Raw genomic sequence first — 13,876 nt, forward strand, 5'->3', positions numbered from 1 at the left:
CCCGCCTATGGGTCATGATTCCGGGCTGCGCTCCAGGCCTTGTCGCCTGCGGAAAGCCACATTACACCCGATGACTAAGAAAATAACCTGAATGGAATGGGAGAAGATAAAGAGCCAGCAGGTCAGGGCGCCCTGCACTTCTGCTCTCTCACTGAGAAAATGACCTGTTTAGGAACAGACTCGTACTGCGCAAGATGTAGGAGGCAGTTCCTGCCCTTGAGGGATTTCATGTCTCGTGGAGTGTAGCTGACACCCCAGACTCCTGGTTCTGAGAGGAAGAGCAAGTGCATATTCAGTGAGGCCTGACGTGTGCGAGCACCGTGATAAATCCTGGGCGTCCAACCCTGTGACTGCGCGCAGCCCCTGATGTGTTGTAACCCACTTGGGCAGAGAGGCTGTGCCATGGGTTTATTTTCACACAGTTACTAGGGGACGCTGGGATTTGAACCCAGTTCCAGACCCCGGGCTTTCGCTGTCACACTACCATGAACTGATCAGCCATGCCAAAGGCCAAAGCCAGTCTTAGGGAGTCGGTCACTGGACTTTTCGGGTCATTGGGTCAGTAAGTGTGAGTTCAGCGTGGTATCGGGGGAGTTCCTAGGCTGAAGCTACCTGGAAACCTCTCATACTCATCAGAAGAGGACAGGAGAATAGCACTAGAAGGATGTGTTTCAAACCAGCACCAGCTTCCCTGACGGCCATCCACAGATACTAGATCTGGGGCATGGGTGACTCCCCACTGCTGTGGCCTCGGGTGGCCCTCCAATCTCAGGGTCTCTGTTTCCTCGTATTCAGACTGGACAGAATACTCAGAGGCCCTCCCAGCTCTGATTTCCTGATTCTTGGTCACTGCCCTTCACAGACTCAACGTCGTCCTCAGCTATGTGTCATACCGTCCAAGGGTTTTCATCACCAGGGTTGTAGAGCTGAGCTGGAGTAGTTGGGGGACTCTTAGTCCTGAGAGACGCTCAGTGAAAAGAAGATTCCACAGTCAGATACATTTGGGGGTCTCCTTGTGCTCTCTTCCCCTCTCGGAGATCCGCAGAGCTCCGAGTCCTGCAGAGCCTCATCAGCCTGGACTAACACCACACCTCCTTGTGGCCGTGACCTCAGAAACCCATTTCTCTACAACAGTTAAAAAAAAAAAAAAGAAGCCCTCCCACAGGAGAAGGGCCACTGACAGCACAGGAGTCATGACCCCTGGGCACAAGTAGGGCAGCGGGGACTGGCAGAGCATCCAGGGTTCCTGATGGAAGGGGGCCAGATGTTGGCTGGGGCTGCCTTACCAAAACACCTCAGACTGGGTGGTTTAAACAACAGAATTTTATTTTCTCACAATTCTGGAGGGGCAAGTCCAAGACCAAATTGTTAGCATGGTTTCTTCCAAGACCTCTCTCCTTGGTTTATAGATGTCCATCTTCTCTATCTGTCTTCACATGGTTTTTCCTCTGTATCCTAATCTGTTATAAGGACAACAGTCATATTGGATTAGGACCCATTCATATGACCTCATTTTACCTTAATGACCTCATTAAAGGCTCTGTCTCCAAATACAGGACCCATGCTGAGGTACCAGGGGTTAGGACTTCAACATATGAATTTGGGGGTCACCATTTGGTCCATAGCCCTGGGGAAACGGAAGGGCAGGTCCGGGAAAGGTGTGGTCTCTGGGGTCCCGGGACTGTGTGAAGGCTGCACTGCCCTGACTTTGAGAAACAGTTCTCGAACTCCACTATTTGCAAGACTCTGTAATAGATTAAAAATCGATCCTGGCCGTGACCCAAAGGAACACACGGGGTTGTCGGATGCAGGAAAAAACATACACACCATGAACTATGTGGAGAGAATATGGTGAGTCTAATAACCGTGGGCAGTTACTGAGCTTTCTCCATGCCAGACTCAGAAAAAGTGCCTTAAATGCTTTATTCACTTAAACCTCCCAACAGCCTGAAGGAGGTAGGTACTATTATTTACCCCCATTTTACAGATGAAGCTATGGAGGCACTGGTCTCAGAAGGTAAGGGATGGAGCCAGGAGTGCAATAAGCCTGGATTCGGGTCCGAGCTCTTAACCACTAAGCATATGATAGTAACGCTAAGGGATCCCAAGAGACATCCATACAAAGAGTTTTTCAAGATCATCGAAAGGAGAGTGTTCTTCCAGCTGGGGACGATGGAGAGGATGAGGGCAATGTCAGGAAAGACTTCATAGAAGAGGTTATTCAAGTGTAAGGGATATTTATATAATAAATTATACATTATATAGTATAGAGTATATGTAAGTTATATATAATATATAAATTATGTTATAAATATATGTTATATATTATCTAAATCAATTTATATAATGAAATGAAAATATTTTCTAGTGTTTCCTGTAATAACAATAATTATATGTGACCCCATTACAGTCACATATAATTATTGGCCTGTAGTTGGCCAATAATTGAGTAGTTAAGTAGTTGAATGTAATATGTAAAATGCAGAGTTCATTCCTGAATCATTTGAAATCTTACTGACAATTTCAGGTGATGCTTCTTATCAGAGCAATATTTCAAGTTCAAGGTAATTTTTTAAATATATTTATTGATTATGCTATTACAGTTGTCCCATTTCCCCCCCTTCACTCAACTCCATCCTGCCCACCCCCTCCCTCCCACAATCGCCCCCTATAGTTTATGTCCATGGGTCATACTTATAAGTTCTTTGGCTTCTACATTTCCTACACTATTCTTACCCTCCCCCTGTCTATTTTCCACCTATCATTTATGCTACTTATTCTCTGTACCTTTCCCCCCTCTCCCCATCCCACTCCCCTATTGATAACCCTCCATGTGATCTCCATTTCTATGGTTCTGTTCCTGTTCTAGTTGTTTGCTTAGTTTGCTTTTGTTTTTGTTTTAGGTGTGGTTGTTAATAACTGTGAGTTTGTTGTCATTTTACTGTTCATATTTTTGATCTTCTTTTTCTTAGATAAGTCCCTTTAATATTTCATATAATAAGGGCTTGGTGATGATGAACTCCTTGAAGTTCAAGGTAATTTTTTAAAAAACTAAGCATTACAATGACTCAAGAAAAGTCTAATTTGGCATTACTGACAACAGAAAACAAATTATACAGAAATCTTGATTACAGAAAGTAGATCTTACGTGTTCTCACTACACCAAAAAGAAGAGGGAGAAACAGGTAACTGAGAGGCCAGGGACGAGTTAGCTAACGTGGTCGGGGTGATCATTTCGCGGTGTCTGTGTACATCAACGCATGACGGCGAACACCTGAGTACACACAATTTTTACTTGTCAATTGTACCTCACTGACGTTGGGGGGTGGGTGGACTCTTGCTTATAAGAGCAAGATAATGTTGCTAAAGGGAAGGTCAAAAAGTGAAATTTATAGAATAAATACATATTAATTTATGAATTACAGATGTCTTTATTTAACCATTCAGACGTCGCTGGCTCAACAACAGAATATGCAGAAATACGCAATGATAATTAAATTCAGTCATCTTTGGTATTTTCACCAACTTGCATTTATATAAAGCCAGTGACTTTACGTAGACTTTATTTTGTGTTATAAATGTATGTTTTGTCATCAGGAGGACCGAGCATATTTTATAACGGTTTAACAGCATGATTTAGAACTTTTGAGTACTTAGAGACTTGTGGTATGTGGTCCTTTTGCCCCAGACCCTGCAGACGGTGGGAGGGGCTGGCTCTGACCCTGCAGTCAGTTCTCCTGAAGAGAACAAAGCTGGAGGTGGGAAAGGAACAAAGACACGTCGGCTTCCCTCTGGGTGAGGAGGAGAGTAACCAGCCCCCACAGCCAGCCCCCACTTCCTCATCTGGTTTGATTTACTCTGATTGCCTCAGTCTGCGCCCCTTCCCAACCTGTTCCCAGCCGGTCCCAGATGCTGCGCTGGCTGGCTGGCCCGGAGCTTCCGGCAGAAGGGGGAAAGCGGAGGGTTTCCCTGGGAAAATATGCTGTGAGATGCTATCAGAGCTAAAAATATGTGGCCCCTAAGCTCCACCCTCATTAGTCAGGATAAAACCCAGGGATTTCTGCCTTCTGGAGTTTCAGACCGACAGGAAAAGGGGAAATCAAAGAACCCCTGGTTGGCTGGGGCTTAACCACTTTCTGGCAAGGAGCCCAGCCCTGAGCTGGAGAAAGCTCATTGGACTCATTGGTGGCTGCAATGGGCAAGGGGCTGACTCTGCCCCTGGGGACATCTGGGGTCAGCCTGGGGTCAGCCCATCCACAGCTACCACATATTCTCATCAAATGTACTTCCCACGTTGTCAGTACCCCCATTTAATACGGGAGGACCCAGACTCAGAAAACAAGGCGGGTTGAACAACCACACACCACTGGCCTTTTCCAGTTCATCCTGGGGCCCCAGGCCCCCCACCATGACACTCACACCTGCCCTGCAAACAATGCCCCCCCACCCCACCTCACCTTCCTGTCCACAGACTAAACCTCCTATCACCCTTTGGGTCTCACTTGAAACACCCCCTCCCTCTGAAGCCTAGGTCTCAGGGGCTCTGTTAAATACTCTCCACTTATTCTATATCTGACCTTCTTGCTGTTTATGAAAATTACAATTCAATATTGTGTGACCATTTCATGGACACAGGCCATGACTACAGGGATCGCATCCCTCTCGCTCGCCATCATAGTGCCTGTGCCTGTCACAGGAGGTGACATGTCACAAGTGTCCCAACTATGTCCACTGAATGAATCAGTCCCTTGCCCTCTCAAAGAAGCTTGCCATGTAATTGGTGTTAAGAAGCCAGTCTGGCTTAAAACAGCAGCTGTCGTAAAAGAGAAGAGAATAAAGGAGAATTGTCTGGTGTCAACTATAAATGCTATGGCCGTACTCTTCTGGGTGGTAGGGAGGACCTGAGGTGGGATCATGCAAAGGGACAGGGACAAATACAAGAAACTAACAGAGAGAGGGGTGGGCATGAGGTTTGGGGAATAGCATGGAGCAGAGCCTGCGGGAGCAGTTTGTGGTGGTGGCCATTTTCTCTCTGTCTTCAGCCAAGAATGGGGCAAAAGCAAGTAACTGGTTAAAAGCTGGTGGTTGAAAACCCAGCTCTGCCAGGAACTAGCCAGCTCTCAATCTCTCTGAACATCAGGATCCACACTGATAAGAGTTAACAGCGGTAATGCCTATTTCTCAGGTTGCTGCCAGGATCAAATGATAGTATGCACAAACCAGCTCCTCACAGCGCCTGGCACAGCGTCAGTGCTCAAGAGCTGGGACTGGTCCAGACAAGAGGTCTCAGCCAGCTAGAGGCGCCCAGTTTTTCCTCTGCACCCAGGTGCCCCGTGTCCTTCTCTCCAACCTGAGTTTCCACTCAGGGCTCCCCGGGGAAGGTCAACGTACATCCCAGAAGATCTCACTCACCTCTACTCCCCATTCAGTGCCAAACTCTCTTCCAACGGATTCAAGAACCAAAAAAGCGTAGACGAAGAAGAAACCAGTAGAAGGGACTGTCACAGAAGCTGGGAGGTCAGATTGGGATGTTCTTCAAAACCAGAAGGAAGAAGGCAGGGCCTACTACCTCAGCCTATCCCTCTGTGGCATGCTCCCGAGAGGAACCCAGAGTTAATTCACAGCACCTGGGGAAGGCCAAGGGGAGGCCAATAGACGACTGGTTAAGAAAACTGGCCTCATCTGTAACTTGAAGTGTTTCCAAAACCCCAGGCAGACCCAGGAATGCCTCCCCAGCCTTCGTCCTCCCCAGCGGACAGAGGGTGTGCACACGGAGAGAAAGCAGGCCCGGGGGGTCCCGAGACCCGGGACTGGTGCTGGTTTTACCACCTCAGCCTCATTTTCTCCGTCTTTAAAATGAGCATGGTGCCCAGATGACCTCCAAGGACTCTTCCTGCCCCGACGGTCAGAATTCCACCCTGAGACCTCAGGGGACCTGATAATGAGCGAAGGGAAACCCAAAGTCTTAAAAGGACGGCTCCAAACCCGAGGAGGTCCAGGGACACACTCCGTGGGTCCGCGGCCTCTCTGAAATAGTAGACACGCGCACACGTGCCTATTTTCTTCTTCAGAGAGAGTGGTTCCTGAACAGCCGCAGCTCTCCAGGGAATCCAAGGTCAACGACTTCTGCCCGAAACTGGCCAAGTTTAGAATATATTCCCACGGTCTGGGACACGCTGGGGGATCAAGCACCCGCCCACTCTTGGTACAAATGAGGGTGTGTTTGCCTCCTCTGGCTGCTTTTACAAATTACCGCCAACTGGGTGGCAACACAGATTTATTGTCTTACAGTTATGGACGCGAGAAGACCAAAGTCTGGTAATGTAGTCCCCAGGTTAACATCAAAGTGTCAGCAGGGCTGGTTCCCTCAGGGGCCCACCTGTCCCCGGCCCCTAGAGGCTGCAGCTCGTGGCCTCGTGACCTCAGTCTCTGCTTCCTGCCCCACACGGTCTTCCCCTCTGACTCTGAACCCCCTGTGCCCTCTTATAGGGACCCTTGCAGGTACACCAGGCCCACCCAGATATTCCAGGATAATCTCCCCGTCTCAAGATTCTTAATTTAATCACGTCTACCAAGTCCCATACTTTTTAAAAAAGATTTTATTTATCTATTTTTAGACAGAGGGGAAGGGAGGGAGAAGGGAAGACAAACATCAGTTGTGGTTGCCTCTCACGTGCCCCCCACTGGGGACCTGGCCCGCAACCCAGGCATGTGCCCTGACTGGGAATCGAACTGGTGACCCTTTGGTTCCCAGGCCAGTGCTCAATCCACTGAGCCACACCAGCCAGGAGAAAGTCTCATACTTTACAATCAAGGTAACATATTCACAGGTTCCAGGGATTAGAATGTGGTTTTTCACTTTTGTTTTTGTTTTGTTTTGTGTTTGCAGGGGTGTGGGTGTGGCTAATATTCAGCCTACCACAGCCCTTTCGGAGAAGTCAACCTTTTAAATAACGATACCCTTTAACCCAGCAATTTCACTTCCAGAATCTCTCCCACAGGTATAACTATACACGTGTATAAAGGTGTACGTTCAGGAATGTCCACTACAGCAGGGTTTACAATGTTGAAACCTGAAAACAACCTGTCCTAATTCCATCTGTAGAAATGGAATTAAATAAATCATGGAATAGTCCTACGTTAAAGTATTCTAAACAGTGCAGTATCCTCAACATAATGGAGTACATTTATATGGACTAATATCAAAACGCCTGCAAGATGTATTGTAAAGTGAAAAGAGCGGAATGAAATGAAATCTATAGATTGTGTTCCCCTTTGTTGGAAGAATATACACTTTTGTAGATACGTGTGTGTGACTTCTGGATGGATGCCAAAGAATTAGTTAGTGGTGGTGGCTGCTTAGAGGTGGCCAGGGGACTGTCACCCTTCATTACATACCCTTCTAAACGGCATTTATTTTTACTAAAAGTATGTATGGCTTTTATAATTTAAAAACCATATGTTCCAACTGAAATTCAGCACTTCGACCAATAAAGAGGTGGGGGTGGGGTCCTAGCTCTGAGGTCATCTTTTGGAAGCCAGGATTGGGATGTGTAGGGCTGGTCCCCGCTCCCTGTGACTTCAGCCCCCATACTCCTGCTACTCCCTGGTCCCTCCCGCTACAGGCGCTAAGAAAAGTGTGGTTAGTGTACAGCTGGGGAGCTTTGCTGTCACACACCTGGGTTTGTTTCAGGTGCCACCACAGACAGCTTTGCGGTCTTGGGCAAGACTGTAACCTCAGTAAAACCTCAGTGTGAAGTGGTGATAACACCACTTACCTCTTCGGGCTGACACAAGGACTAAAGTTAGACAAGGTGAGTCTAGCACAAGGCTTAGCACGCATCGACTTGTAGGTGTTATTCTGAATAAGAGCAACTAAGAGAAGGCAGCACGACCAGAGAAGGAACTTCAGTTCAGTTCAGTGCAGGCAGCTTCAGTGTCCTATTGCTTCCGGTCAGCAGCCGGGTCACGGGATCAGCCTGGCAAGATCGGGCTTCCAAGGGCCCCTGTGTGTGGGAGAGATAGTTAAATAGCCCCTTACAAGCCGTACGTATAACAGTCTTGTGGGGATGGCCTGGTGTTACTATTGCGGGCAGTTATTCCTATCGTGGTTAGGAGTAGATGTTGCGAAGGCCTCAAAAATGCCAGACTTTCCTTGGGTCGTTGCGAGGGCTGGAGATATTCTATATTCTTCTCAGGACAGCAGTTACAGGGGTGTGTGATATTACAGATGTAATAATACATTGATTTTCACACATTTTAACATTTGCACACTGTTCTTTATGAAATGCTGCCCCAATAAAAGCGTATGTTCAAAAAGTTACATTTTTTATCCTCTGGCCAAAAGCCAAGTGTTATTAGCCTGAGTTCTCCTGAAAGTCCATGCAAGATTAATAGTTTTTGTCGGATTCTTAAAGGGATGTGGGACCCCCCCAAAATTAAAACTTACCAGCGAGGCCCTTCCCCAAACTGAGGACTGCTCCTTCATGGTTCTGCTGGGGTTTGACTAACAGACCACTCTGGGCGGACCAGGCTTTCTGGGGACACAGGACATGAGTTGAAGAGGCACAAACATATTCATTGGACCAGTCGCAAAACAAACAATGAAATATTTCGTTGGAGAGCAAAATGCAGATAATTATCACTAGTTGATCTTTGGTCCAACTTCAAAAAGGGTGTGGCTTTTCATTGGCCCAGAGCCCTGGTCAGCAGCCAATCCCGAGGCGTGCCTCTGCCCACGCCCCTTGGCCCCCATCCCCATCCCCATCCTGCCTGAGGTCCTCCACGGTGGGGAGGTAGCTTCACCCCCTGCCCCACCTGACAGACCGGGAAGAAACCTTAACCCACGTTCTGGATTCCTTTGGGGCCCCTCATCCAGGCCCGCCTCGCAAACCAGAATTTCCAGTGTGACTGTGTTGGCAGAAAGTTAATGAGCAGCCCAGGAGAGCTGGGCACCCGCTGCAGCAGGGTTTGCCCAGTTGGGCAGAGCGAGGTGCCCGGCCCTTGGTTTCTCCCCTTGGACTGAGGCACGTGGGAGGGATGCACCACGGAGGAGGGTCCTAGCACACACGAGAGTAAGCAAGTGGCCCAGGACCACACCAGCTACAAAGTGTCAGGGCTGGGAATCACACCAAGGCTGTCTCAGTCAGAGCCCATTCTTTTATGTGAAGCTTTTATATAGCGCAGAGCCTGGCCTACATCCCACAAACACTCAACATACAAGAGTGACGAATGTATTCTGGGGGTGGGGTCTCATGCTCATGGCTGGCACCCCACTCAGGGATATGTGGGAATTTCCTGGGACTCAGCCTAGCACCCTCGCAGGAGTGTTCAGACCCACTTGGCAACAATGTGCCTTTGCCACAGGGCGTTGACAAATGGGCCTGAGAAGCTCCCGAGGACACAATGCATGCAGTGGGGCTCTGGCCATTCTTCTGCACCTTGAGCCAGCTCTGAGGGAACATCCCACAGGAGCACTGGGCAAAGCTGTGTCCCCAGGAGACCACACAGCCTCCGACTCCCAAAGACAGTCTGGGATCTTCCAAGTCTTGGCATGAGTGGGGGGATGTCTCAGCACTGCTGCAGGGGAGGGGACAACAGAGATACAACGTGGAGGCCGAGGGGACAAGCTTCAGACTCCTACCCTCAATCAATGAAAGACACTCTCTTTTAGGAGATTTGTATGTTGTCCCACTAAGTAACTTTCTGCTTTGAAAAAAGATTTTGCTGCCTACCCTCATCTCACAAAAAACCAAACAAACCCACTTTGATCTGGTGCTTCATTTCATTTCATTGTACATGCCCATTGTTCATTGAAACAGCCCCAGATGGAAAGGGCCTGCCCCAGGCCCCGGTGCGTGAGCGGTAGAGGGAGGACTAGAACTCACATTCTCTGACTTTTTTAACCCCAACCTCTCAGATATCAAAGTTTAAGATGGATTTATTTTTTTAAATCCCAAAGGGAAAACAGAACCTAAGTTTTGTACTTCATTTTCAAGTTGATTCTTCCCGCTTTAAAGCCAGAGGCTTCCCTCTGGCCACAAAATTCACTACATCTCTGTCCTCCCTGTCCCCATATACCAGATGCTACAGGTCCAAAGAGATGCAGGGTCCAAGCATTGCTACAGTCCCCTGGACCCAACCCCCTGAGGTCGCTGCCTGAGCAGTGAGGCAGCAGGAGGCAAGGGACGGGGAAGAGACCACAGTGAGAGCTTTGAGGACCTGCTCAGAGCCCGGCTTAGCCACTTTGTTATCTGCCTGACCTTGAACAAGTCACCAGACCTCCTAGACTCAACTTTCATCAGCTGTAAAACTAGGATAACTTCATGTGCCTCGTGATGCCTCTCTAAGGGCCGGAGTTCAACACACGTGAAGAACCTGCCACACGGAAGTCGTGCAACAAGTCATAGTTCGTCTCAGTATTATCATTTTAACTGTTGCTGGTTTTCAGTAGGACCTGAAGTTCTTTTCCGTGCATTGAGTGTGTTAGGCTCTCTGCACACCCACTCCAAGTTTAAGCAATGCCGCACGTCCACATAGATTCCCTGCAGTGAACTCTGCCCTCCATAGGAATTTGAAACCTCTTCCACCTGTAGGCAGATATTCTGATGAGGGAATCCGACAAATGCGGTGTGATCGGTCTGCTGGGTTTCATCTCGGCTCCACTGTTTACTCATACAAGTTACTTAACCTTCCTGAGCTTCAGTTTTCTCATCTCTGAAATGGGAATCATAGTTGTACCTAATTCACAGGCTTATTGTGAAGAATCAATAGGACAATGTGTGTACTGGCTCAGCCTTAAAAAGTGGGGGGGGGGGCAGGGAACCCAACTCATTATTTGCCTGAAGGTCAGCCCTCTCTGCCCAGAACAAGAGCACAGTGGGGGATAAAAGTGCTGGATTGGCATTGAAGTACCACCGGTTAGGAGGGTGATGTGGGCCTGACCGTGCCCCCTCTGTGCCTCAGTTACCCATCTGCAAACCAAAGAGGTTGGATAAGTTGAGCCCTTCCAGCTTGAACTCTGAAGGACAGCTGCCCCGTGTGGTTTCGGGATGGCCCCAGTGTGTCCCGCCACTCCATGCAGAGCAGAAGCAAGAAGGGGTCTGGGAGGAAGGCTCTGGCCTCCTCAGCTAGCACCTCGAATAAGACAGCTGCTCTGGGGACTCACAAGCCCAGGTTGAAGTTCTAACTATACTACTGCGTGTGACCTTGGGGAAGTCACTTCACTTCTCTCAGCCTCAGTTCCTCTGTCTATAAAATAACACCTAAAATGGTACCCAGAATAACGGATTGTAGTGACCACATAAGCCAGTGCCTTCAAAGTGCTTAGCACGCAGAAGCAGAAGTCAGCACTAACATGGTGTTTTAATCGTCACTGGTGTCAATTGGTGTGCACCCCATCGCTGGGCAAGGTGCCCTTCTTAGAGCCAGTCTGAGTGCACCTGTGTCCATTGCAAACCTTATTTCTAATGACAGTAAAGCTCTTTATGAGGACAGTGGCCATCCTGGGGACCTACCTGGAGAAGGCAGGCCAGCCTCTGCATGTCAACCATCCAGATACTCATGAATCCAGGTCAGCCTGAAGATGGTGATGGCCATCTGTCCTTCCCAACCTGCCCAGAGGACCATCTCTACAGGGCTGGGAAGCACAGCAAGCTACACCTGCCCGGCCCTTTCACCTGGGGTAGGAACGCCAGGAAGAGAAGTGACCTGAGTCTCATGGTGTGTTCCTGGATCTGGGACCACCAGGCAGTCCGGCAGCATCAAAATGAGTGTCTGTTGGATTCTTGGCTTCTGTGTTGGATTACAGGCTGAGTGTCCTCTCTGGGCTTCAGTTTTCTCATTTGAAAAATGGGATACTAACAGAGCCTGCTTCCCAGGGGTGTTGCATGCAACGATTCCATGAGCACGCATGGAACATAGCAAGCCCTCTGTAAATAGCTTTCATATTACTCCCGTCTCTACTCTCTATGGCTCCTTCCATGCTCTTTAGCCATACCACACTGGAAACACACAGGGCACTGATTTGGGATTTCCTTTTGGCTGTGAAGCTGTCTGGAACAGTAGCGTTGATCTGGGATTCCAGTCTGGAAACCTGATTGAAGCCCCGAATCTGCCTCTCTGTTGCTCTCGGAACTTCTGGCCGTTTTCCCTCTCTGGCTCCCAGTTTCTTCCTCTATAACAACACTGTCCAATAGAAATGGAATCTGAGCCACATGTATAATTTTTCATTGTTTAGTAGGAATGGAGAAAATTAATTTTATTAATAGAATGTACTTAACCCATGTATTCAAGATATTTTGCTTTTTTTTTTCTTACTACGTTTGAAATCTGGATGGTTTTCAGCTTGGAGCAATGTTGGCCCTTGCCTAGGACATTTTGAGTTGTCACAAGGAGGGGGGCAGGTGTGTGTGCATCCGAAGGACAGAGCCCAGGGAGGCTGCTAAACAGCCTGTAGTGCACAGGACAGCCCCTGCGACAGAGAGTGATGTGGCCCGAGCTTCAGCAGAGCCCGTTTCGCACACACAGTACACACGGTTCAGGTTAGCCAAGTCCCCAGTAGCCACTGGAGCTGGTGGCTACCGTAGTGGACTCTGTGGCTCTGTAATGTGAAACATGTAGGCATGCCCTTAGAGAAGCCAAGTTTTTTAGGAATTTGAGTTTTGGTAAACTTGTTTTTCTGCTCATTCCCAAAGAATTGGCCAAAGAAGATGTGGCTGGTTCGCCAGTGCCTGGCTGGCTAAGGACGGAGCCCATCTGTCCAAGGCTGGTCAGACTCTTCCAAAGCCACCCGCCCTCCCTGGGAGACTGAGCCTGGAGCAGACAGTGAACCCTATTGTTCTTTTCTGGGGAGACAATGCTGCAGGCCCTGCTACCTGCCTGACAGGGCTATTGTGGCTCCGGGAGAAAAGGGCTTTGTCAGGACAGCAGTGAGCAGCCTGCGGGTTCAATGGGGCCCTTTATGTCTACACCCAGGATGCGCTGGGTGGCAGCCCAGTGGAGGCCCCGCCCCCACCTAGAACAGATGAGGACCCGGGGCCCAGAAAGGGTGTGGAAGGCCCTCCAGTAGCCCCGGCTCCTTCCACCTCAGCCCACTGCCCTAAAACGTAAAATCGTCTAATTCTGAAAAGCCCTCGAAGTACAGGGTGAACTCAGTACTGCTCTTAACTCCCGGCAAGGGGGTGCAGCCCTGTACCCTGAAATGCAGTGGCTCCACAAATCACAGACGTATACACAAATAAGGGTAGTAACAACACACGCAGGCATCTGCATATCAGTGTGTGGGCTCAGTGCTAGCACCATGCACGGGGACCTCGCCATGCTCTCCCAAGACTTAACAAGGCGCTGCTGAGGGGACGTGCTCCACCTCCATCGGCCTCTGTTTTCACTGTCACACAGGGGTAACACACACTTCCTCGCCCTGTTTTTTAATGCTGATTTGGAAAACACCATTCTCTAGATAGCTCATCCCATTTCGCTTTCCCCCAAAATAAAGAAGGTTCTTGGGGCACAGGGACTATGTATGGGCTCATTTTGGTGTCCAGTCACTTCACTTCCTTCTTTCATTCAATTTACCAAGCTCCTAGCACCCATTCATTCCACCGATATACCCACTATTTACTGGGCACCGACTCTGTGCTGCTGTGTACTGGTGCCCAGCACTGTCAGACCTGTGTTGTATGAATGAACAAGGCAGGGAGGTAGGAAGACAGGAAGACAGGCAGGAAGGAAAAAACCCAGCATCCTGGACGCCCCTGGGGGGAGAGAGCCCCAACTGGCAGGAGTTTCCCCTTCCAAACCCCACGTCCCCACTTCCACCTTGGCCCCAAAATTGCCCCCTCTCCCTCCATCCTAGGGCCCATCAACTCTGTCACTG

The sequence above is a fragment of the Desmodus rotundus genome, chromosome 6 (genome assembly GCF_022682495.2).
Source record: "Desmodus rotundus isolate HL8 chromosome 6, HLdesRot8A.1, whole genome shotgun sequence".
NCBI classification, from domain to species: domain Eukaryota; kingdom Metazoa; phylum Chordata; class Mammalia; order Chiroptera; family Phyllostomidae; genus Desmodus; species Desmodus rotundus.